We start from the raw sequence: 26,668 nt of genomic DNA on the forward strand, positions 1-26,668 counted from the left end.
AGAAAAATGGAGAGAAGGAAGATAAAGGTGAAATGTTTTTTCGAACCGTGAATCGGATATCTATCGGAAAAAAAATATTATCGGATCCAACGTATATTTGTTCGATCTGCATGTGAGGTCGGTTCTGAAAAGCTCTATTTTTGCAGCGTCACAGATAGCGCAGCGTTATTAGCGCAATGCGCGCGGTGCGCCATGCTGTTCGAAGTACTAATATCCGAGATCGTTAAATTTATCCGGGCGTTAGGTGAGGCGGGATATATAAAACTGTCTCGTAAAATAGTTTTGCTAGGCGTGTGTTGTGTGCGGTACAGTATGTACGGAAGACCATCTGCAACTGCCGTACTCGAAATTATTATAATATACACGGGCGTTATCGATGCGCTCGCATTGTTCCCCAAATTTATTTATCAAAACCCCGAATCATATTTATGTCCACGAAGAACATGTATACGAACGGAGCGAAGTGGAAAGAGAGATCGACGAAACGTACCGAAATTCGGGAGGAATTTTCACGAATTTTTCGAACAAAAAAAATCCATAGAAATCGGCGACAATTTTATCCGACCCAGTTCGATGTGGGTGAAATTCGTGTCGGACCTCACGTTCCGCAATATCTCCTCGTCTTTCATTTATTCCATCTCCTCTCACCTCGGCGTATAAAATTTGTCTTACGGGATGGTTATATTACGTTGTCCGTTGCACCAAGTAAAGATAGGTTTTATGATCCCAGAGCGTACTCGGTAGCGTCTTGCTTAATTTAAGTGTCCAGAGACCGCCGGGCTCCGCAGCCGGCGTTCGCTGCAGCCGAGAGACGCGACGACGTTGCCGAGGACGCGCGGTACGAATTTTTACACGTGGCGAAGATTTGCAAGAAGAAACCGAACAGATCAAACGGCGAGCAGGTATACGTGAACCGTTGACACGCGTCCGAATAAAGGGCGTAGCGGGTCCGAGTTCGCTTCGACCCCACCGCTGGCGAGAGCTTCCGAGATATTTTTCCGCGTCGTTGCGTCGTTCGCGGTCGCGGCTTTTATATCTACCGCGATCCTCGAACGACTCGCGAGGGGCTAATTTCATTTTGCACTAAAATTCGCCGCCGCTGCGGTGTGCTGAAGGAAAAACGAAGGGAGGGAAAAAGAAGGGGAAAGAAGATGGCCGAGGGGCCGCTGGTCAGTGACGGAAGAAGAATGGGGGTGGAATTTTATGCCTCGCCGGGCAGCTTCCCTCGCGCGATCTGCAACAGTTGATATCTGATATAATCTGGGGGAACTCGATCGAACCGCTAGATTTTTCTCGATTCTTATCCGCGGTGCAGCGGCGACAACGCGATCTGCTTCTCCAGCTCGTTTACACCGTATGTGTGTGTGTGTGTGTGTGTGTACACGGGTGTACGGAAACCGACAGCTGTTCGACGACAAAACTCAATTTGCGGTCGCGATAGCTTTTCGCCTCCCCGCGACCGACTCAGATTCGTTTTATCGCATCCTCCTCCGTTTTCCAGCCCCTTTACACACATCAAACTTTTCCCTCGCCCGGGTGGGTGGGTGCAGCCAAAGAAATATCGCGACACCGGTACAAAGGTCGATGAACCGGTTTCGAAAAGCGTCTGGAAAAAGGTATACTTCCGCTGATATTTAAATTTATTTCACCTTTTTCTTTCTCTCTTTTAATTTCACACCGCGTTTTCCCTAAGAAAACTTCGTGCCCGTATCCCACGGGTAATACGGGGCATCCACCCTTCCGCGGAAAGCAAAGGGAAAGTTTATTCAAATCTTCGGTCTTTTTGAAACGTTTTTTTTTTCTTTTTTTTTTCCCTCCACCCCTCCGTACTCTGCGCGGGGTGTGAAGGTAACGACGTAATGAAACGGTGTGAAACCTTAGATGAAAATTTCTTATTTTATTCGAATTTTCCTTTTTTCGAATGTGAGAGGGAAAAATAAATTTTCGTGATTCTCGCAGGTGGTTTTTTTCGAACGATTTATTTGTTATATCGATCGGTAGAAAAAGGTTTCGCGATCGTCGATGAAAGTTGCGTATAAAGCGAGCAAAGTCGTGGCTCCAACTTTCCTGAAAAAAAAAAAAAAAAGGTAAAAATCAATTTTTCATTGGATATTTCGATACCTCACCATACCTTCGTGCAAATAAGGTATGGCGATAGAACTTCTCGAGAGCGAAGAAACGTTTCTGTAATTCATAAACTCGCGATTCCAGGATTCTTGTATAAAAGGATATTACCTCAGCAGCAGCAGCAGCAGCAGCAGTGAAAAAGAATCTTTTAATCACTGTGGTATGATATTCGCTCGGCGCAATTTTCCTGGCTTATTGAATAGTTATGTGAAGCGTACCTCGAAAGAAAATAGAAAAAAATACAACCGAGGCAGGAAAGCTTTTTATTCTCTTCAAGTAGATAAAAAAAAAAAAAAAGCGAACGAACGGATGAATGGAAACGTGATATGATATATAAACGATGAAACTTTGAGTACCAGATATATGCCCTGCGCTTTAAGGGTGCATAAAATTTCATGAAATTGAACTCGCGAATTATTTTCATTATTATTTTTATTTTGGTATTCTTTATGACTTATGACATTTTCTGCAACTGCACTTCGCACTCTACTTATATGCGATGCATAAAACGAACCGTGTAATACTATAAATTCAATATTTCAATCGTATTGCACGGAAAAAATGTGCTCTTTCGTCTGGTAGAAATAGAAATTTTCGTCCATCGTTCGCTATCGATTCGTCGATTTTTGACGAGTCGGTTATTTGAAAATTGTTTTGTCGAGGGGAAAAAATTAGAGAGATCTCAATCAACGATCGTCCCGCCGATGGTACGAACGGAGGTTCGTCGACCGCGAAAATACCGATCTCTAATCTTATTTGTTCCCTTCGTTCGCCGTCGAATTGGAGTGTGCGGGAGAAAAAAGGGGGTTAAAAAATGAGCGGGGTATGCGTACAAAACTAGCGAGAGATCATAGAGCGTACATGCAATACATGTATGTATATATATATATACATGTATAGATCTTGTCGGGGATTCCCTCTGCTGCACTGCAATGAATACCACGGCTACGATGCGTGTCTGGAAACTCTGGAAACTCTTGAGAGATCGCTAAGATATCTTACAGATCTGATCTCCCGGGGCATCAGCGCTTCTATTCTACACAGTTACCGCTTTATTTCAACCCCCACCGCGTGTGCGGTTTGATAAAATGAAATGAAAAAAAGAAAATTAAGAAAAATAAGGCGATCGATGGCGATGAAGCGAAAAACTTATTCGGGAGCCAAGAGAGATAAACTTATGAAAATCTACTTTTCGACATCTCCGTTATTCGGACATTCGTTTTAATTGCCAAAATCAGCGACAGTTAAAAAAATTGCAAACTGCATTCGCGTTCGCGATCCACGAAGGGAGTAATTGAGCGTAATTTTTGCACGAGTGGTGTGCCGCCCGGTGAAAATAAACTTCATTCGAAATTGAATCAGAACGTTCGAATTTAAGAGGTACTGCATGCGTTATGGGGCATAGTTGAAAAATTAACAGAAGTAATTCCCAGCGTTTTCCAAACACTTTACGGCCAATTCCATTCGCAGTTAATAATCCGATCGAACTATTTCTACCGTGGACTGTAAATACGCGAACTAATTCCCCGGCAAACTTGAAAATCGAATAGTTCAGTTTCGTTGAAAAACTGAGCAAATGGATTGAACCGACTGGAATTTTTAGCTGCGGATGAAAATCCCACCGATTCGTCGCAACGTCCCGGAGGCCGCGACGAGTGTCGCGAAAATCCAGCGACAAAAAAAAACACCGCGAACAAAGAGAGAAAGAAAAAATGAAATCGCGTGCAAGGATATAAAGTGCACGGTTCGGAGAACTCGACGTATACAAACCAATTCTCTAAATGCGATGTGCGAGGGGAACTGCATGTACGGCGGCGTCGTTGTCACGGGGTACAGAGTTTTTACTTTTTTAGCGACATGTTTTTCTCCCGCTCACGTCCGTTCGCCGGCGAACACCGATAACCGCGATCCGCAGTGCCGCTATGCCCGCGAAAAGCGACAGTCCGGTCGCCGGGTAGAGGTATCCTCCTACGTATAAACGTCGGAGCGGAAATTTTTACGCCCGCAATCCCGCGAACGGTATAGTGATAATAACTTTAGCCACGGTCATATCGTCCGGATAAAGATAATACTTTAGTGCGAGTTAAACCCCGGAGACGGTTCGGCAGTTGCGTGATATACGCGAGGACGAGAGGGAAAAGTCCGGCGGTCGATTTTTTTTAATTTCCGCTAACGATTCGCAGTTTCGTTTTTTGCCGACTTTTCGAATATTAATTTGCCGATTTTCGACGACGATTCGATTCGATTCAATTTCGTCCGTCGTTGCCTCGTAGAGCTTGGCGGGGTTTTTTGCTCCCTCGAAACCGGAGATCGCGGCGAGGCCGTTACTTTTCGTCGTCCCTCGTCTAAACTCTGCGACGAGGAATTCGATGCGGAGTCCTATACATAGGTACGGAGGCATGTACTTCTCGCAAACGGTTGTCCGTGTCAAGCGAGTGCGTGAGCCGGTAATGCCGAGGAATTTCCGATGCTAAGCCCGCGCTCAGCTGCACCAGATCCATCCACCCCTATTCCCAGCTTCCCGCCCGTAACCGCGACGCGTCGAGTGGTAGGTAGGTAGATTTTGTAAATATCCCGTCCCGGACAAACACTCGCGCGTCGAGCGGAGAGAAATGAAAAAGAAGAAATATTCTACCTCCACCGCGCGATTCGCGAAGGAAAAATATTTACGAAATTTCGCTACGACGAACTGTCAATGGAATTACTCATCGGAGTCACACCGTCGTTTTCGACCGACTCAACTGCAAATTGAAAGCAAAGCGAACGATGGGAAAAAATGCTGTGGTGGAGGGGGTTGTTCTCCGAACAAATATTTGCCCGCGGTAACCGGAGGGAATTTTTCAACCGGTGATGAATTTCAAACACTCGATCCCGAGAGAACCCTTCGTCGCCCCGCGGAAGTCCGTCGATAAGTTGACACGATTTACCGGATCTGAAAAAGCGCGTTGGGCCGTCGAAGTAAATCTGTCCGATTTATCGGCGACGTATTCCGTTCGGTCGGGTAATCGGCGTTCGGTTTACGCGTGGGTGTGTACGGAACGGGATCACGACCGCGCGAAAGTCTGCGGGGCTGTAGGGCCGAGGGCGAAGGTTCGCGGGGAAGATCACGGGGTCGCGAACCCGCGGGAAGTTCCGCGCAGGCTGACAAACGACCCTAAGAGAAATCCGCGTGGCCCACGAGGAACCACGTGGACCCGGGAGTTCATCGGAGAATATCTATAGAGATCTCGGGGTTTTCAACGCATGCGCTTTTTCAACTCGACTATGTAATATACAGATATACGGGCGTACGTAGGTAGGTAGGTAGGTATATACTCTTATAACTACTCGCCATGTACGAGCGAGAAGCAAACTGGATCCTCGGTTCGCCTCTCGTGCTCTTAACATTCGCAGCGCGGTCCGGCTCCAGCCTCCAGGTTGTTCTCCGCTCCAGTCGGTGACTTAGCGCGATGCCAAACGCTACCGGAACGCGTTTTTAATAATCATTGTCAGAGCGAAGGAGACTCGTAAGGACATTGAGAGAGAAAAAATTGGGGGAGAGAAGAATTCGTTTCTTCGTTCGCTGATCGATACGTGCCGAAATTCTCTGCTAATCGGTTTCCGCCTCACGCAAAAACCCCGACATGGTCGGGAATCTGTCGGAATTTCAGCACCGTTCTTATCGAAGATTTTCACCCGGTCTCGTTGATTTAAAAATTTTCGAAAAGTGAATTTTATCGTAGGTTCGGATGGTTTTTTAAAAGCTCAGCTTTTTGAATAGGGAATTGAATTTCTTTCTTCGACCGTGGTACCGGTTTCCGTAAGGTTCTATATCAGCTGATTCCTTTCTGTATGATTTCCAATTTGTTTCGACGATTTTCCAAAGTGCAAACAACGTGACAATTGTGTTGGTGTGATTACTATAGATTTTTCGATAATTGAATACCAAAGATGAGGAATGGCAACGGGAATTCTTGCCGTTGATAGATTGCCTTTCACTTTTCGCTTTTAGCAGCCCTTTTAATGAAATTGCCGAATGGCGCCGATCGATCGAGTGACCAAAATTTAAATGAAAACTTTCCAGGAATAACACGAGGAATATAGCGAGATCGGTAATCAGAATATTATTCTCTGGCAAACGGCTCGCGAAATTTCGAGCTCGGTTGTTGATTCGATTCACAGTGGGATAGGCATCGGCTGCCGAACGAAATTCCGACGTTTGTCTGACTTTAGCTGCGTCGCGGGGGGGTATGCAGATTAATCCAAGCAGATATGAAAATCCGGCATTATTATATCGGGTCATTAATTAAATTGCATCCATGAAAGTGCGCAGCCAGCCCACCAGAAACTGCAGATAAGGGGATACACATCCCCCGTCATATTCAATCATTCTTAAGCGCACCGGGTAATCGGTCTGGAAATTTTCGAAATGACCGTCGACTCGAAACGGTCACCGATCTCCATTTACGTCGTAAACTTACGGACGATTTTTTTCCAACGTCTCTCTTCATTCTGGATCTCTTTTTCGGAAATTGATAGATTTTAAATAGAAAATGTGTAGGTCGTAGCAATCGGCTATTGAATTTTCATATTTTCGCCGGTACGGATCGGGGAGAGAAATTTCAAAATTTTTTAATCATCTCGATGAATTTACAGTCGATAAAACAACCGTCGAGATGAGAAGGAAAACTTTAAAAAAGTACAGTGGAAGTGTGTGATGTCCATATCCAGGGCACAATCCTGGCCATTGTTGGGTGGTGGTGGTTTGAATTCTGTTGTACCCGTCGAAGAAACCGGTGTGACGGACGATCGGGCGATCCCCGCCGTCGACGGAGTGGTGATATCGAATAATTTCCAAACCAACGATAAGATCGGTTCGAATAAAATAATCGCGGAACGCGAAAGAGGACCGAGTCCGCAAGTTCAAGCGAGAAGACTACTCTGCAGACATTATTATCCCGAGGGTGGCTGGGGGTGGGTTGTTACTGTGGCGGCCACCCTCGTGCACATATTGGGATCTGGACTGCAACTGTCGGGACCCGCAACCCTCACTTTTCCCGCTAGTGCGAAATTCAATCAGCCCCCGTTGAACACCTCAGGTAAATATATGTATAATCTTCAGACGGTAAATCAATCGCTGAAAAAGTCCCAACTTTGTTGGTCCAGAAAAACTGTTTGCTAAAGATTCTTGCTGGAGATGAGCACGACGCTTTTCGAAACATTTGACCTTCGTTTAGAATAAAAAAAAAACTGGAGTCAGTCGGAAAACAATCGTTGATCAGAAAAATAATTCAGCCCAAGTAATTCTCAGCGATATGAAGAAGTTATTAATTTCGTATCTGACGGAAAAATCTGAGACTGAAATGAATTGAAATCGATAGGATCCGATTCGCGAGGCGCGATTCTTTCGACTGCACGTGAATTATTAAAATTTTTTCGTCTACCGAATTTGAGGGGAACGAAAAAACAATTTCCATCGCCAGCGTTCACCTACATTCGAAGGTGTACGAGCTCCCTGAATTCGGTATCCCGTTTTGCGTTGGAGTTAAAATTGCATACAACATTCCTATTCGTATACAAGGGAATCCCCTCGTGACTCGTATTTCAATCAACTATAAACTACCCTTGCGAGTGTAAAGCTGCTGATGGGATACGTAGTGGTACGTCGTCGAATTAATTCGGGATTAAATTCGACCCCGCGTTACTCGTGTGATATGAAGAAACGATACGCGTTGGATTATAATTAGCTGTACAAATATTGCACCAGATTAAACCGGAATATGGTGGATTTTTGCCCGGAAGAAAAAAAGTTGTCAGTCTTTAGGGAAAAAACTTTTTCCGCGATTCGGTCAGCGGAGTTGGTATGTCTACTTTTTGAAAGGCATTTTTTGAATAGATTTCTCGTGAGATTTCTCGTGTCGGTCAGTCGATTTTATACATCGGTTGATTGACGATCATCCTCTCAAAGAGTCAATTTTTGAAAAACGTCCCCATCAGGTCCGCTTACGTGCAACTAAAAAGTCCTCTTCTCAATTGCGCAAAGTTTTAATGGGTTATCGAATTGATTTTTCATTGCGATGATCTCTGTCATAAATTATCAGCGTTTTGCGGAAGACCTCTCGATTTTATTGCTTCGAAAAAAGACTCGCGGAAACTTTGACTATTTTATTTTCGTTCCCTTTTTTTTTTTTTTTTTCTGTTCTGCAATATGCTTCATTTAATTTTATCCGACAAGCGTTCCGATTCGACATTTATTTTCATCTTAATATCGCCCGCTGCTCTATCTACTCAAATGAAACTAGGAGGTCTGGGAAATGGTGTATTGAAAATAATAGCCGTATCTGGTTGAAAAACTTGGTCTATAATTTAAAGAAATGCTCCACCCCGCCGCAGACGCCACGCAGGTGTGAAACTTCACCTGAGCGAACTCTCGAATTTTTTTTCAGCCCTTTTCTTTTCAAAAAAATTATTATTCGCAAGTTCGTATAATGCTGACCGGAAATTCGATTAGCTTTTTTTCAATTTTTAAAATTTCATAGTTCTTGGGATGATATAAATTTCGGGGGAAAATTTTACCCTCATTACGCGTCACGAAGTAATTATATTTCTTTGTTTATTATTCGACTTTGAAAATTTTCACGCTTTGATCATTGTTTTATTTATTAGAAATTTTTTTCGAGGTACTAGGCTGCGCCCCCGACTACGCGGCGCCCCGTGGCATAAATAAAATCCATTTCTCTCCTCCTCCGTATCTGTTTTTTTGTTTTAGCAAGAGTTCAAAGCCGTTTGTGTCCAACGAGTAAAGAATTAATATTATATGAATTTTTTTCACTCATTTTCTATTCATTTCTTTTCAAGTACGCGCTTTTTCCGCAACATCTCATGCAGTTTTTTCCTTCCATATCTCACCCGAAATAGCGAAACCCGTTCAACGCTCCAAATTAACGCCCTCATCTTATGGGATTTATTCCGAAGGAAGTCAAACACGTACGTGGAGTGAAAAAATATACGTTTCCTCGTACAGCTTTCCTAATTTTTTTCTAATTTTCGTTGTCGATGTGAATTTTCTTCACCGTGCATGACCTGGGCGTCGTTCGTACTCCCGATATATTACGATAAATTTTCAAACTCTGATGAAATTTTTTGATCTCGTCAGAATTTACGTCACCCACTATACCTATCTCGCGGCTAATCTTTGAAAATATAATGCCGGGTGGTCCGTATCGTACATAAGTAGATTTTTACGGCGCCACCAGCTTCGCTCTTTGCACTACCCCGTGTGGAAGTTTTAACGTCGTATATTCGATCGCCATTCTACATTTTTCCCCATTCACCCGGCCACCGGGCCAACGTAGGTGACCGTATGTGAATTACATACCCATAATCTGTATACACACACGTAGCCGGAAACAGTTCCAAATAACTTTCAGACCTCAAATCATTCCCTCCTTCATATATAGGGTAATTTATCAGGCGACAGTTGCAACGGCCGGCCGCGCGCCTTCCGTTGTGTGACCGTAGGTGAGACAAACTTTTTTAAAAACTGTGCCGCTACTTTTTACATAGGTATATACGTTACACGTGGTGTACGTATACCTTATAGCGATTCCTTTTAACCCACGTCCTATCCCAACTACCCGGGGATCGTTATTTATCGTAACTGACCCCCGCAATGCTCTGAACATATTTTTAAAACTGTTCACGAAATAAAGTACGGAAGTTTCGGGAAAATTCGATTTAACACTTTACGCTAACAGGGTCAACGGTTCTCTTTCCGTTTCGTATTTTTTTTTTTTTTTTCCCTCCCGTTTTTTACCGAACGGAACCGAGAAAACAAATTTTCGAAAATAATCTCTGTGATTCTCTGGGATTTTCTAGAACTTAAAAAAAGCTCCCTTAGAAGGGAAAAAATCCTCCGGTTCTTCGCACCCGTGAAAAACGACTAATTTTTTTCGCGGTACGGACGCAACCTTGGCGGGACACAAATCGAATATCGATTCGCCCTCGAATTTTAGGTGTCGAAGTTTCCTGCGCGTCGGTCGTACGTTCCGTCGTAAAACGAAATTCGTCAAACAAGTCCTCGGCGTAGGGGGTGAATTTTTGTCGTCGATTATTTTTCGTCCATTTTTCTTTCATTGGTCAAAAAATTCCTCCCTCTCCCCTCTCCCCGACCTCCGATCCTCGTAAGAAACAAAATCAACTTCTCCAAGTTCTGAAACTTTGACACCAGCGATAAAATGTGGGCGGTGCGATTGATTTCATTAGACTAATTACCATTTGGTGTTATAAAATGGTGAAAAAGTATCGGTTCTTTTTTTTGCTGCTTTTTTAGTTTTCTTTTCCAGACTTATATAGGTATACACGTACCTAGTTAGAGGGGTATATAAGTAGGCGGTCGTACGTACCCTTTGATTGAAAAAGTGGTCGTTTGACGTCGGCGTTGCTTCTGAGCGAGTGAAGAGTTGGTTCTGCGGTGGATATAACGCTCTTTGGATACCACAAGACTTTATGGGAGACAGGTCCTTGACTCCAGATGGATAAAATAGAAGACGCCTGCCACTGGCGTGCGGTTAATTCCGCGAAACAATAATACCTATAAGGTTTTATCTGGGGAACGGGTTTCTCTCGGGAGCAAATATAGAAGAATTATCCGTCGACTATTTTCAAAAAATTTATAAATATCTTCCGGGTTTCCGGTCCTCTGGCCTCTCCCGATCTTTGATTTTTTTTTTTCAATCGTGCATTCGTACAGGGTGCCCGTAGATCCGTTACAGGCACGAATAGTCGACGCGCAGGAGCGGGTCAATATCGCGATGAACTACAGACTGATTGGAGAGGGTCTACCGGAATTAGCATTCCAGGATTAATGAGCTCGGTAGCTTCGACTATCCCGGCACGTGGGTTTCAGAAATTCCCCTACACGGAACGCGCGCCCATGTGCGTACATTAAATACACAAAGCGAGTGAGTATACTTATTTAGAAAGTTCGCTTTGGAACGAGGGATGAAAAGTGAGGCTTTGAATACGTTAGTCGAAATTGTATACCCATTATATACGCGGTTTATCTTAAAACGCAAAACGCTCCCTTGTATAACAATCACCCCACGGGATTCAAATTTTATCGAACAAACTTTCCAAGGCGTAAGCAGTCGTTGTTGTTCGATTTCTTTTTTAAAAAATAAACGAACGAATCGATTTACTCTTTGCTTCGAAATTTTTTTTTGCCGGGACGGTGAAATAATATATCACGGTTGAAACGATCGCGCAATCAATTTCGAGTTGTCGACCGCGAACAAATACGTTTCCACGTTCCGAAATCGCGTAGATGCGATATAACTCGGGTGGCCTCAAGCCAGAATCACTCGAATCAAAGAGCTACGAGTTGTTGCGCTGCATTTTTAAATTGTACGAGCGAGTACAGTATACGTCGCGTGTCGAGAGGATCTTGAAAGATCTTTCCAGGGATTTACGGGCGTTTCAAGAATTTTCAGGAGATTAAATAAAGTCCCCTACGCTCTCGTCGACCGTGGCTTAAAAATCTGGATATACGTTTCACGTGCCCAGAAACTGCACCGGAATGAGATGAAACAATTCTTCAGAAAATTTGAATTTTTTTTTTCACAAAGTTTCGTCGATCGTAAGAAAAATGATTCAGATTCACGCGCAGCTGAATGTGGTATAAGAAGAAAGTGTCGCCCTGCAAAACGAGGATCAGACACATTCGACCCGGTTTCGATCTCCAATTAAGATAAAAGCCTTTTTATTCGTCGAATACGAGCAGAATGAGTCTAACGAGCGTCGAAATGGTCAAGATTAGCTGCTGCAAGTCCATCGAAAAGGAAGCACAAATGTTGCGTCGACTCAAGGAGTGCGACGAAGGGATTGATTTAAAATTAAAAGCGTTTGTCGAAATTCGATTTGTATAAATTATGCCGCAGACGTTGCAGCCCGCGTTGATCCGGATCTGGCGTTCCGCGGTCGCAATAATCCTCTTCGCATCGCGTGCAACGCGCCCACGTTCTGTGACGCAAGACGAACATCCCCAGAGATTTGCAAGCGATCCCGCCGCCCCCCTGCCCCCTGCCCCCTGCCCCCTGCCCCCGACCTCGCGGCCCGCCATCTTCCGCACGCCTCGCTGCGTCTCCGTAACTTCACCATCGGAATGCAAAACAAGTCGACTTGAATAAGGGGAATTTTTCGAATTGCCGTTATATTCTAAATACCAAAGCCACCGCCAGACGTACACCTACCGCGCGCGGGGTATTCTATGACCTCCACAATCCCGCGAACGTCTGCCAAGTAACCTTCGAAGTTATTTGAATCGGATTTTTTCTCCACGGTGTTTGACGCGAGTAATTACTACCCGGGGCATGAGTTACGACCGCCTGAAAAAATTCTTGAAAATTCCAGCTCGTCGAACGATGTCTGAGGATTATTTTTGACTGCAGAAAAAAATGCTTCAATTACGTTATCAAACCTCATTGAAAAATGCGGGAACATCGGCGTCTCGTGAACACGGTTTTTCTCGAAGCAAAATTTGAGCTTGTGGTTCGGATTAAATATCCCAGTCAGATTAGCAGCTACTTTGGTTCGTTTGTATCCACGTAAAGTTCTATCATGCGATAATTAGTTGAATATTTACTCGGTTCGCCGTTAACGAGTCACACCGTGAGCAAACATCTTAATTCCGGAAGGGTTGAAACTTTAGATATACAAGGAAGCTCTCCAACCGAGCTTAGTTAATCGATTCAACCGATCCGTGGGAAAAATTCGCAAGCGTAATCGGTATGCGGCGAAGAAAAAAAGAATCGAATGAAACGAAGCGACTCTTTTCGCAATTTATTTGTCGCGTGCAAATTTACATACGTTTAATAACCAGTGACTAGCTTGAGGTTGGCGAAAGAAAAAATCGTTCGCCTTTTCTAGCAGAGAATGCGGTTCGAATATGGCGATGACTCCTGTGCGATAATCGTTTGTTATTTTGTGGAATGTATTATGGTATTATATTTGCAACGGTTGACCTGAAATCGAACGGCGATAGGCAAATGGAAACGACACGGAGTGTCGGATAAATCAATCAGTCTTCGACTTCCAATTAAATTTCTGAGATCGGTGAACGGCTTATGCATAAATTACATACAGGACACGTTATGTTCCAGGATTGATCCTTTTACGGTATTTCACCTTGACTACATTTTTCGCAAACTATAAAAATACATATCTATATGCAAAATTTATCGTAGATATCATTCAGCACGCTTTTACCGACTGTATAATATCTTATACATTTTTCGCCACCCTCGGCGATGCCGGAGAGATTTTATTTCACTAATTTATTCAATTTCTTTTTCGAAATCTGAGGGAAAAAAAAAACATTCCACAGCTATTTTTTGGCGCAGGTACACAGGTCGCGGCGAATGTGTGCAAGTCATATCGAGCTTTTCCCATTTTTATTAAGGCGCAGCTCAGAATTCACAGAACTTTTCTTATAAAATGAAACTCGAGCTGCTGCACCTTTCGCTATATATTCGTATTAGCTGTATACCTATGTGCATCTGAATTCCCTATATGCGAAAGATCGTAAAACTTTTTTAACGAAACTAAAGAAAACAAAAAAAAATTAATAACTTTACTTTTTTCCCTCCGCACACCGCGGTACGTCCATGAGAAAAATTCCATTGGAATGGAAGCGTGGTGAATAACGTAATTTTCCAAATTTGAATTTCCGAGAGAATTTCAAAAATAGCCATACACTGGAATACGTTTATGGAGCGTGATTTTTCGAGGCATAAAAATGGATTGCACGAGATGAAAATTTTTGCGCGATATTTCACGTAGATCGAGTAGTGTAGTTGGAATTACGGGTAGTAAAATTGATCGGAATGACGCGAATTTCTGGGGTTTTCGAGTTTGGGAACGCATTACACGAGCAGTAAGGTAATATAACCCGCGAAAACGGGGCCAAACAAAAGTCAAGATTCTTTAATGTTCGTTTCTCTCTCTGCCGCACTTTTTACTCGCCGAGAACAAACGATTATCTCTTATTTACTTCCCCTCGCTGCCTTTCCTTTATACATAGAGATTTTTCATTCATTTTAAACGCCTTTTACTACAGAGAAATTCAAATCTCGAGGAATCGGAGTAGGAAAAAGTTTGAATCAGAGAAATTCAAACACAACGCCTCGGTTGTTTCGTTTTTCTGAAAATAAGAAGAGAAGAATTTTTTTCAAAAAAGTTCTCCGATTTATGTACACTTTCTTCTATTTTTCTCCCACTCCTCTTCTCCCTCTTCCCAATTATTCGTAAAAACGGGAGTGAAAAATGAATCGACATCCGGAACTCGGTCTTTTGAAGAGCGAGTTAAATTGATATCCGCGCGACGCACGGCACGAATAAAAGCACGCTCGTCGCACACGGTGGGAGGATAATTTACGGGCTGGGGAAATCGCGGGTCGCAATGAAACCGGAAGTTGATGCATTACCAGATTTCTCTCTCTCTTTTTTCGCCGAGTCGCGGTCAGCCGCAAAGCGCGTCGCAGTCTGCCGCAGATAGCGAAAGCTCCGAGGCATCGCACACGTAGATGACGCAGTTTGACTCGCGACGAGTCGTATCGCGCGATTGGGAGTTCCGTCCGCTCGTTAATTTCGAATCTCCTCGAAATTTCATTCGAAATGTAACGCGAGCGTGTGCAGGTCGCGGCGCACCGATACGTGCATCAGGTGAGGTCATACCGAGGGATCCTTGACCCCGTACGCGGTACAGATGAGTCGATGCGTCATTTGCGGCGTATCGGGGGTCGAGCTGGGGGGTCGTCAAACGTCAATTCTCGTCTGCGGAGTATGGCGCGCGGGACATTTTTGCACGGGCGTATCTGCATCGGCGATCTCCTTTACGGGGTCGAAGAACTCGCGATCGAACACCCTTGGTCGCACGGGACGCGACAGTCATTAGAGGAAAATTGATGTAACGGGCAGGGACGGACGACGTCGTAGTTTTATGGCCAAAAAATGCCTCCCGGCCTTTTTTCAACAAAAAAAAAAATTTGCCGCATACGTCCGCCTTATCCCACGTGGCGGGAATATCATTTGGGAAAAAGTTTTCCACCCTTCCGGCTAGCGTGATATTGTTTTCGCGCTGCGAAAGTCTGGAACGGCAGGGCCAGAGAGTCGTCACTACTGTGTGTTGGTACGGGGACGCACACACGTTCGGCCTTCGGTATCGTGCGTAACAAGTGACACACATGCGGACGCGGCGGATGAAAATGTCCTTGGAAAAGTCAAGGGCCGACAGGGCGAACGCCAATATCGCGAAACTTCGAAAACTCAAATCTACCAAACACCTGCTGCGAAATACACCCCTGGTCAAACTGTGGATACGTATCGCGGGCGGAATTTTTCAACGGTTCGCGTTGCTCAGAACTGAAAACTGGCGGGGCGTAACGACGTAAAATATGAAGTTTTTTTACGGTATGGACGATTGCTCAAGAATCGATATCATAGGCGTTATTAGATGTGATTCGCATACCTTATACGGTTCGTCTAGTGCGGAGGCGCGAAGAACCTGCCCTATAATAAGAGCGCACCCGGTTACGATGTCTGTCCTAATAATCGAGCCATAAATAACTGGAGTACATTATCTGTGATGTGCAACTGATTAGTGGCTGTGGATAATTAGGAGTTGATCGAAATTGCTCAATGATGTGCCACAAAAATATGGACGACTTCTAACCGATAGTAAAAAAAAAAAACTAGAAAAATGAGAAAGAGAGAAGAGAAAAAAAACACGTCTAGCTTTTTCTTGCATCTGAAACTTTATATTTAATCTGCTGCGTTCGCGATTTTTACCCATGTATACCGGACGATAACGTTCTCTTCTGTTTTTTTTCGCGATATAAAGTTTCGCCGGATCCGTAGCGTGGAGAGAAAAAAAAAGGAATGAAAAAAAAATTTCGAATTTTCCAACAGATATGCATAGATATTATATCTGGAACGGTTATTTTTTTTCGCCGGTTTTTTACGTTTGAAATTTCGCGCTGAAATTACGTGGGAGGTATCGTTGACCTTGGCAAGCTTTTACCGCGGGTTGTCATTAATCGCGAGTTATCCGATCGATAATTCTGCCCTACTGAACTCGAGCGTCGAGCGTTTCCATTAAGAGTGAAAACTGTAGACTCTGAGAGCAGCGGGGCAGCAGCAGCGGGGCAGCAGCTTGTGCCATGATAAAGCTCGCACAGATATTTCATCGCCCTGTTCGCAGGAAGCGGGTTGTTGCGAAGGAGGCTTAATTATAAAACATGACAAGTTTTTTTTTCCTTCGTCTTCTTCCTACTCGATCTACACAGGCGGGTAGAAGCGACGATAGCTAGTCAGCCAGTCCATTAGGGTACCCCGGAGGTTCGGTCGATCAATCAGCCGGACGATAGATCGAACCCTAATCAAATTAACTCCCCGGCAATCTGACACTCGAAACGAGGGAGTGAAAAAAAAAAATCGGAAGAAAGTAGACGAGTGTAGAAAAAAAGAAAAAAAAAAACTCGAAAACGCGTTTCGAAAAAAAGGAAACTCGAAGAGGAAATGTTTTTCACCTTCTTGCTTTATGGGAATAACTTTTTTTTTTTTATCTCAACTTTACGGGATGAGTAATAGAATTGAATTATTGGGAGAAAAACGGATATTTTCAAACTTGTTACGAAGCGAGTGCATCGCGTTAGATAATTCTACGTGACGATAAGACAGAAGAGTGGCTAATATTACGTTTTCAATTCAACGGGGATGGTGTTCCGCGTGGAGTTGCAGTTAAATTAAGTCAACGCCTTATTTTCTCGAGACCAATCGAAGCGAGCCAATCTTATCGTTTCCGTGCACCGCACGTTATCTTCAGTTTCTACCAGAACGAAAACCTCTCAATCTCCGAGAACTTCTTCGAGTCTCTTTACATCCACGTATCGCGTACGTATGGGTATTTTCGTCGTGTACACGGTGCGGTGTGGTTGTGCAACGCGCTGTGTTCCAATCTCCATTTACTTACCACCTCCGACGATCGACTGGGGTGCAAAAACAGCTATACATACGATATTCTGAATAAACGATCGACTACAAGGTGTGTATCCCTCTTTTCGTTCTTTTTTTTTTTTTTTCCACTCCATTTTTTCACCCACCGAGCTTGCAGTCCGTAATTCACGGGATATCGACGCTGTTCCGACGTTCGACCAATCAATTTTACGACATTTTCGAATCGGGAGAAGCGCTCCGCGTTTGGAGGGTGAATAAAAAAGTCCCGTCAATATTTCTGCGATCGGTGTCGATTCCCTGTAATCAGAGGTGAAAATTTTTGTCTCGATTCGATTCAAATTCATCCGTTACAACGATGCGGATTGCCCTTCAGGTTCGGTATGGAAAAAAAAAAAAAACTCTGAAATCACAATTTGGTAATGAAAAAATCGGTGATGAGGCGAAGATGATTCACGTGGATTCTTCGTGATTAAAAAAATAGCTAAAGACGGTAAATCGTGGTAAAAATATACGCCGTTCACACTGGAAATACATCGAAACAATTATTCAAACTACCGCTCTAGCTACGGCAGTACGTCTGAGTTTGGAGTAAGCCGCTAGTAAATTATGTTTAACGGTCAGAGTTCTGACTGACAAGAGTAAAGGCCAGCGGTTATACGATACGCTATTTCCAGAAGCTGCAATTGTAAACGACCAACTTATAGGATACCCAGGTGGTTAACGATAATTGGCGCGAAAATTTCTTGTGTACACGCATCTAAAATAGCCGCGCATGTCACGCGATTTTCTATAAATTACACAACCATCCATCGGATGTTTTCGATTCCTCTCCTTTTTCCTCAATGATCAGAGCCGCGGGAGATAACGATCTCGGCATTTCCTAACGGCTAGAAAATTTGGGAAATTTAATCGAATTCGGATATCTGCTTCGGTGGAACGAAAAGTTTTTCGAACAAAAAAAGGAGCGAGGGTTAGGGAGGAAGGGGGTGGCGGGTGGCGGGGGGCGGGTCGTCAAATTCCTGCGGGGTGTGATGATCCTGTAAATATAGTTTGAGATGGTACATATGTATACATGAGTGGAAAAAAACATCTTTCGTCTTAGTAAAGAAAGAGAAGGGAAAAGGAGAGAAGCGGAAGAATTTCCTCCGTCTGCGGTGACGGATGGAGGATGAAGGAAGATTAAAAAAACACGATTGGAAATAAGCTGATGATCCTGAAACGGAGACGGCTCTTATATTATTCATGTAAAATGTTGACGGAGAGTGTCGCTCGAGCGAATATAATTGATGGTATTTATTATTGCTGGCAAATTAATTCCGCGGCGTTCCTCGCGGTTCCTCTTTTTCTACGGCGGGTGTATATTATACTCGGATGCGCGTATATATATATATATATATATATATATATATATATATCCACCACCCACGCATAACCGCGGATGAAAAATTTTCTGAAAATCTTGAAACGTCATTCCGGAACCCGCGCACCGAGAACGAGACACTTGCCCCCCTCCCCCGCCCCCGTATTTATATAGACGTGTATATGACGTCGAGGTATCAAGTTATATCGCACGCGTGTCATAAGAGGCGTCGAGACGCCCCCCCGAGCCTACGGATGACAAATTTTCGGTGACGGAGACAAATTAAACACCGCGTTGTTTACGCCTTTTTCATATAGGTCTCAGAAAAAAAAACCGAAAAGGGTTGTTTCATGTATTTTTATGAGGTGATAAGGTAGCGCGTCTTCTGGAAATTCCTCAGAAGCAAGAAAGTAAACTCAAAAATTTTATCGACGAAGATAAAGGCCCGCGTCAAAAATTAAAAAAACTTCCCAGTGATCACGTCCGGAAAGAACTGCCGGTCTGAGAAGAGTACACGATTGAAATAGAAAATTCGAAGACTGCAAGGACGAGTACGGTCATCGCGATAAAAGAAAAAAAAAAAATGAAAATAAGCGAAGATCCCCGAGGAATCCGAAACGACCCGGTCATCCGCACCCTCGTTTCGATTCCCTCTACATGCGAGAACGACGAACTTGAATCGCAGTCTGCTTTTTTTGTCTCGGTTTTTTTACTCTTTAATTTTCCCAAAAATAGTCGTACGAATTTGAAACCGAAAATCCTGGTAATTTTGTTTGGCAAATGAGAGAACAAGATTCACGAGCAGTTGATGTGATAATTAATGATAAATTATGAACCGGAAGTGGCGTCGGCGAGTGAATTCTGGGTGGAGGATTCTTCCACTGTGCTGTCTCCAGACAAACTTCTCGGAGAGTTTATAGGCTCATAAAGTACAACCTAATTGCTCGAGGACTGCTACGAAGCTGGTTTCGGGTCAAATTTTGCGGTCCACCCAGTTTCGCACCGCAGCTGAGGCAATTCCGAAGCCCCCGAGATCCACGAACCCTGCACCGCGTCGTGGCTGCAGAATGCAGCGAAATACAGTAATTCAAACAAAACTTCGACTTCCGTTTCCGCCATGAGAAAAACGCCCGAGGTACAACGCGAGAAAAAAATGGAAAAAATTATAATCGTCCCCGATAAATGTGTTTCACCGACTCACGAGAGGGAAGATGACACAAACTGTGAACGAATGAGAACGTTGCTTCAATTTTTGAAAATATTTGTCGATGCTCAGGACAACGAGTCCAACAAAAATTGCATCGGATTGGGTAATTTCTCAAGAATTCCTCAGTGTTTCGTTTTCCATTGATTTTTTTCATCTTTTTTCATCAACTTATTTTGAATCTACCGCCGCGCGATAGGGATTGCATGGGAATATCGCAAGACGATAAAAACGGGATCTCTGTGACTCGGAAAAGCGAAACGCACATCGAAACCGACGGTAAGAAAGCTCGCTAATAATTCCTCTTACCGGCTCAACTATGGATAACGCTCGCTGGAAGGATACCCGATTCTGCAGGACCCTTGCAACAATTTCAAATATCGATTTTCCAAAAATTTCCAACAATTTTCCCATTCATCATTTGCACATTCAAAGTGGGAAAGCGTCGGGATAAAGCTGAACCAAAAGCGAGCGTACGACGAGTTTAGGTCTCCAGTTTTTTAGAGTACAAAAATTCTCAGGACATTTGGAGTTTTGCCTGAATCACGTCGAATTCTATTTTTGTTCATCTAACGTACGAAGGAATGTCCATTGCATTTTTTTTAACCAACGATTCGGACAACAGGCACGTGAAACTATTCAATAACCGAAGAGTGAGCGTAATATATCAGGATTGAATTTTGATACCGGTATAATAATTAAGATCTCATGCTTCCGAGAATCTATGGCATTTGAAAAGGAAAAAATATAACAGCTTATAGAGATGCCAGATACGGTGGCTGCGCGGAGATTAGACTAAGGCGTATATATTACCTATCAAAAGACCGCGACGTACATAATACATGAAAAATTCCGAAGGTGGATAACTTTGATTCTTTGTATCCCTATCTCGATGTATCTATCGATTCAAATACCACGTATTTACTCATAGGTATCCATGTAATATATACCTAAGTATGGGATGGAATGAACCGCGGGTATTACGGAGGAATCGAGAAAGACGAACAGACGAAAAGACGACGATTTTTAGATGTTTCCTATGATTTTTGACCAAAAAAAAAAATCGATTTTTGGGCCAAAAGTGGAGTAGTTTTAAAATTGATTGTATTACACTTTTCTGACGTATTTTGACCTCAGGAATCCGAATCTGGAAGAAAAATTGATCTATCTCTAAAATTGACCGAGTTATCGCCAATTTTCAGCTTTTTGGGGTCAAAAATAAAAAATTGATTTTTTAGTCTATCCTTATGTAATTCGAGCTCAGGAATCCGAATCTGGAAGAAAAATTGATCCATCTTAAAAAATGACCGAGTTATCCCCATTTTTTCGCATTTTTTGGCATAAATTTGAGGATATCTCGAAGGGAAAAAATCGTAGCTCAATTTGGACGACGGATTCGTGTTCCTGAGGTCAAAATACATAAGAAAAGTGCCATACGATCAATTTTAAAAAATAAAAATTTTTGGCCAAAATTTGAGATTTTTCCAAGGGGTACCCCTTACGATTTTTTCAAATTTTGGCCAAAAATTTTTATTCTTTAAAATTGATCGTATGGCACTTTTCTTATGTATTTTGACCTCAGGAACACGAATCCGTCGTGCAAATTGAGCTACGATTTTTTCCCTTCGAGATATCCTCAAATTTATGCCAAAAAATGCGAAAAAATGGGGATAACTCGGTCATTTTTTAAGATGGATCAATTTTTCTTCCAGATTCGGATTCCTGAGCTCGAATTACATAAGGATAGACTAAAAAATCAATTTTTTATTTTTGACCCCAAAAAGCTGAAAATTGGCGATAACTCGGTCAATTTTAGAGATAGATCAATTTTTCTTCCAGATTCGGATTCCTGAGGTCAAAATACGTAAGAAAAGCATATTAAACCCAATGAAAACAATGATTTATTTTTTGCTCAAAAATCGAATTTTTTTTTGGCTTTCCGAGGGTAATCTCACGTATAATCAGATCCGAAATCCAAATCTGAAAGCCAAAATCATCCACTCATGCAATCGATCGAGTAATCATCAATTAATCGCTGTTGGGAGCAGAAAAATTATAAGACACATCGAGTGGTTTTAGTCGTAGACCCACTTTGCTTCATCGCATTTATGTACGGAGCGAAATATTCGAACGAATTTCTCGATTTAACAGCAAACCCGAGCTCAACTGACAAGACCGAGTGGGGCGGACGTGGATTACCATCGACGAAGTTGCGGCTGCAGAACTTTGCCGAACATTATGATATTTACACCGAAACGAGGTTTCGCCGTGAACTCCTATTGGTCGATACACCGTACGTATCCTCGCAAACGGATAATATCCCGGCTAAAACGGATAATATCCCGAGCGGTTTGTTGTGAGACGTCACCTCTGCTCAGCCCTGAAGGTGACGCCTCAAAACAAAGCGCTACGCTGCTGGCTACGCTGACTCCAGCTAAGCTCGGGTTCCCCAACTCAACTTTAATTTTAAGTCAAAATAAGAGCATGTCATTTTTTGATTTTATACTTGAATTACAAAAATAATAGGAAAAAAATTTTGAACAGTGAACGAGTAAAAAACAATTACAATTTACAAATTTTCGATATTTTCTATGATTTTTGACCAAAAAAAATATTTTTCTGCTGGAAGTACCCCACTTGAATTATTATTTATCTCAAAAACGAGTGGGCTACCTCGAAATATCAAGTAAAACATTTTTTCCATCTTTGAAAAATTTTCTTTTCTCATACGGTACAAATTCTGCCCCCATGCTAAGAAAATAAAACAAAAAAAAAATTTCTCAACCCACCCTAGTACGTGTATAAAGTTTTCGTATGTAACATCGACCGGGCGGGTGTTGAGGGAAGCTAGATTTTATAAATAAGGTCAAGAATCTCTCCGACGTGGAGGAGAAAAGGGGAAGAGTAGGAGGTGCGGTAATGTGGGTGCCTATATTTCTCGCATAGACGCGTTATAGCCGCAGCTAGACAGGAGAGAGTCTAGTTCTCTAGCGGGAATAAAACTGAGAAGAGTAAAAAAAATAAAAAATAAAAAAGAAGGGAAGCATCCGCGCACGTGTGTGTGTGCACGGGTTCCCTCGGGAGCCCTGCGCCGTCACCTGCATACATCAAAAGCTCTGACGGCTAGACGACGACGACGTCTAGGAGGAGGTATCTCGTATACGCGCGGGGATCAGATGAGACCGAGAACCGGAAGGATCCAAAAGACCGCGTGGTGCTGCAGGAGAAGAAGGAGAAGGAGATGAAGAGAACGAACGAACGCTTCATGCCCCTCGGCGGTGCAGCTACTAGAATGCGAGAGGGATAAAAAAAAGGAATGCCGTTTTTTTTAGAGTCTCTGCACGATTTAATAGCATTAACACTCGGACAAGATACGACTCTATTTAGTGTCGCCGCGATCAGGCAGGTGGACATGATTCAATTATACGCAAAATTCCACCCGTGGATCGAGCTCGAGATACGACGCGGAATTCCGATTCCCTTTTTTAAAGCTGTACAATTCCTTAAATTTCGTGTATCGAAGATGTGCAAAAAAAATTCAAATTTGGGAAAAATTCCGTGAAGATATTTTGCCGTCTGAATAAAAAAGAAGTGCTAAATTTATTCTTCGCATCAGGGTGGACGTGGTACTGCAATATAATGGAAATTATTCCAGCTATAAAACACTTTCGCGTACGATAAAAAACGTGGTGATTTTTCTGTTCGCTCGTGGAAGAAGAAAGGGTTAGAGAGTGAAGGAACGAGGATAAAACAGAGAGGGAAAAAATTCCCGCGGTCGAAACACGCGCGAAAAATGTGAGGAATACAAAATTCCGGAAGTGTGAATTATGGTCAGTGTTTTTTTCCTTTCTCTCTTCTATTGTCTACAGGGAAAGATATAAACTGCCTCCCTTAAATACCATTTTAAGGGCCGCAGGATTTATCCTTGATAATTTCAACCGGCAATCCTGTAATACAGGAATCCCGAGGGAGTAAGAAAAAACAAAGAAAAAAGGAAAAAGATCTGGAAATGAAACTGGCCGCAGTCGCATCGACTACCCTGGGCAAATATATTTTGCTGTTGGAATTTCCCGCGAGTTCGCGGAGGAGAACGATCGCGGAAACTAATTTATGTCCCGTTTTTCTCTTGTGCATTTACTATTTATTGCAAAAAAAAAAAAGAAAAAAAAATATGATGGAAAGAAATTAGAAAAAGAAACGAGCAAAATGGAAATAAAGATAGGCATGTTAGTTCCCGGGGTTAAAATACATTAGAAAAGTGCCCTACGATCGATTTTTAGAATACTTTAATTTTTACCTAAAAATGATCATTTATTTTAGGTCTTTTCTCATGATATTCTAGTGTATTTTGACCCAAGGGAGACGAATATGGGAGCTAAGCTACTCGACGTTTTTGCGTTCGAGGTCAAAATACCGTAGAGACTAGTCTATCAAACCTTTCCAAAAGTATTCAATTTTAAACCCCAGAATTTTTCGAAGCTCAAAGACTCTAGTCGTTGATTTTGATATGTTTATGTTGAATGAAAAATGAACAGTTTCGCCATTTCACAAATGTTGAAAGGGCCGAGCCGATGTATTACAGACAAAATAACTGCAGCCGCGTAGAATTTCCTTCATAAATTCATCATCTACGTTATACGAGATTGCAGAAAATAATAAGGGTGATCGGGATGATGAGATAGTGAAAAAAGAGAAGAAAAACCAAGCGAATAATAAAAGCTTATATGCTCCAAACTTGTTATTTCTTCTTGGTGAAATAAATTATTGTGCGATGTCTACCATGGATTGGCCATGGTGTATAGTAGGCATAATTCAATTACTCATATGCGTTTGTTACGTCACACATCCAGAAATATGTATATTTTCATGTATATTAATACATCAATGTGAAGATTAGCGGCGAGAGTTATCCAATCTATAAATTCACGGACGCTTTCAGGCCGCTCTTCGATCCACCGGTTCTCAACCTTACATATTCCTAAAATCTTATTCGTGCGGAAAGAATGATTGTCGTTATTTGAGAAAAAAAATTAAATTCCGATGGTCATATATTTCTGAATTAATTTATTGAAGATCGCGTTTTCATGTATATTTTTTTTTCGATTTTTCGTACGTGAAATTTAGTTATCCACTCAACATTCACGATCTCATAAAAATTCGTGGATCTTGTAGCGTTTCTCCGTCCACCCATGTGCATGACACTTGTCACGCGAGGATAACAGAGGGGCGATGATCGCCAAATTGTCGATTCCCACCGAAAAAGTACGAAGGAATTTAGCCTTATATAGGAAGTGAATTATCCGCTCACAATCAGTCTTTCTTCCCTACCTGGGCCGTCGTATCGATAGAACGACGTTAGAGGCGAGTGTTGAACAACAACGTATCTGCGCATTGCCCCTCGATATTGTACTATTCCTTGATAGAGTGAGCTATTTTATATAATTTTATTGATTACACCTATTTTCTGTCTGATTTTTATTAATGATTCGGTATCATATATTGGTCCAAATTTCAACATTATACACGACACGTAGTCGCCACTCATCGCCAGTCTATACATAATTTATTCTGCGTGTATCCAGTCTTCATATTACCTGTTTAATTGTAAGTACAAGTTTTTATGTCTTATTGTTTTCTTATTCATACGAATTTTACGATGGCGTCCTTCTGTTTATCATATTTACACGTTCAGGTAACATAATCTAACCGAATGTAGCGTGAGCCAAATTCATCTAGGAGTGCGATCGAAGGGGAAAATCGAGTGAAATATTTTTTATCAACATTCTAAGTACGAAAGGAACGTCGTCCTTTTCTTTTGGCCGCCGAATCAGAGCTGTATATATATACGTTGGAGGCTACCGAAGCGGAAGTGATCAAGAATGGCGATACGCAGAATCTTAAATTTCGTCGGGACGTACGACGACGTGACCGGACTGCCAATTCTAGCGTTTTAAACTTCGAGATGCACGAACACGAAATTGCACGTAGGATTCGACTCCGGGTTAAAGAAAACAAAAAAAGGAATGAAACAACGCGTCGCCGCAGATTCCTCAACCCGTCCTGAACCGATAAAGAACTTTGTGTCAAAATTACTGCGCTGCGAGGAAACTGGACGACGTAATAAAGATCCTCCGCGGATACCGGCACAACGAGAAACCGCGATGAAAAATACAGTAATAATAATAGGTCGAGAGAAAAACGAAGAGACGAAAAGTTTAGAAAAAAAAAAATCAACTCCGAGCGATATCGCTGCCGGGGCAAATTATTAGGGTTCCTCTCGCGTTTCACGGTTAATTCTCCGTTCGAGAATGCAAATTCGAATATTCCAAGTGCTTAATTTCAGGGGGGCCGTGCGAGAGGGGTGAGGCGAATTTCTCCCTCACGCGGTTCGTTATAACAGGTAAAACTTCAGCTGTTCGTACTCCGCAAAGTTCAAGGTCGCGTACTATAAAGCCAACTCCGTATCCGCTATCGTACCGATTTCCTATGCCAGGTGTGGGAAAATTCGCGCCGGCTTCATTATACTCGGGTACATATTATATCGCTCAGCGTTCAAAGAAAAACTCTGAAAGTTTTCAACCCGCCCGAACGTATCCGGGGGGCGGAGGGCGGGGAAGGGTGAGGATATCGATCCCTACTTCGATTCGATTTCCTCCCGCACCTAGTCATCGGCGGGCGAACTAGGGAAGAAGAAAAGCCCGACGACAGAAATGACTGATGATGAAGCTTTGACGGTGCGCGTCCACCCGACAATGACAAGGGGCAAGGTCCGTCCACCGTACCGATAAGATAACAACTTTAATAAGCTACACTATATATTTACCAAACCCAAAACGGGTCGAAGTTCCCCGATGCAGTCAACCGAGTAACCCTCCACATCCCGCGCATCCGCAGCCTCTTCGCCGAGAAAAACTTCTTCTCAACCGCACGCCTTTCTATCGGTGTGTAAAAAGTGAAGAAAAAAAAAAAAGAATTCTCTTTCAATT

General features: G+C 42.8%; 1 protein-coding gene across 2 annotated transcripts in view; it reads left to right on the forward strand.

The window, feature by feature from the left end:
- LOC105690694 (monocarboxylate transporter 12-like) overlaps nucleotides 1–26,668 on the forward strand; it is a 116,219-nt gene that overhangs the window by 17,883 nt on the left and 71,668 nt on the right. The window lies entirely within an intron of this gene.

Source organism: Athalia rosae, chromosome 6 (genome assembly GCF_917208135.1).
Source record: "Athalia rosae chromosome 6, iyAthRosa1.1, whole genome shotgun sequence".
NCBI lineage: Eukaryota > Metazoa > Arthropoda > Insecta > Hymenoptera > Athaliidae > Athalia > Athalia rosae.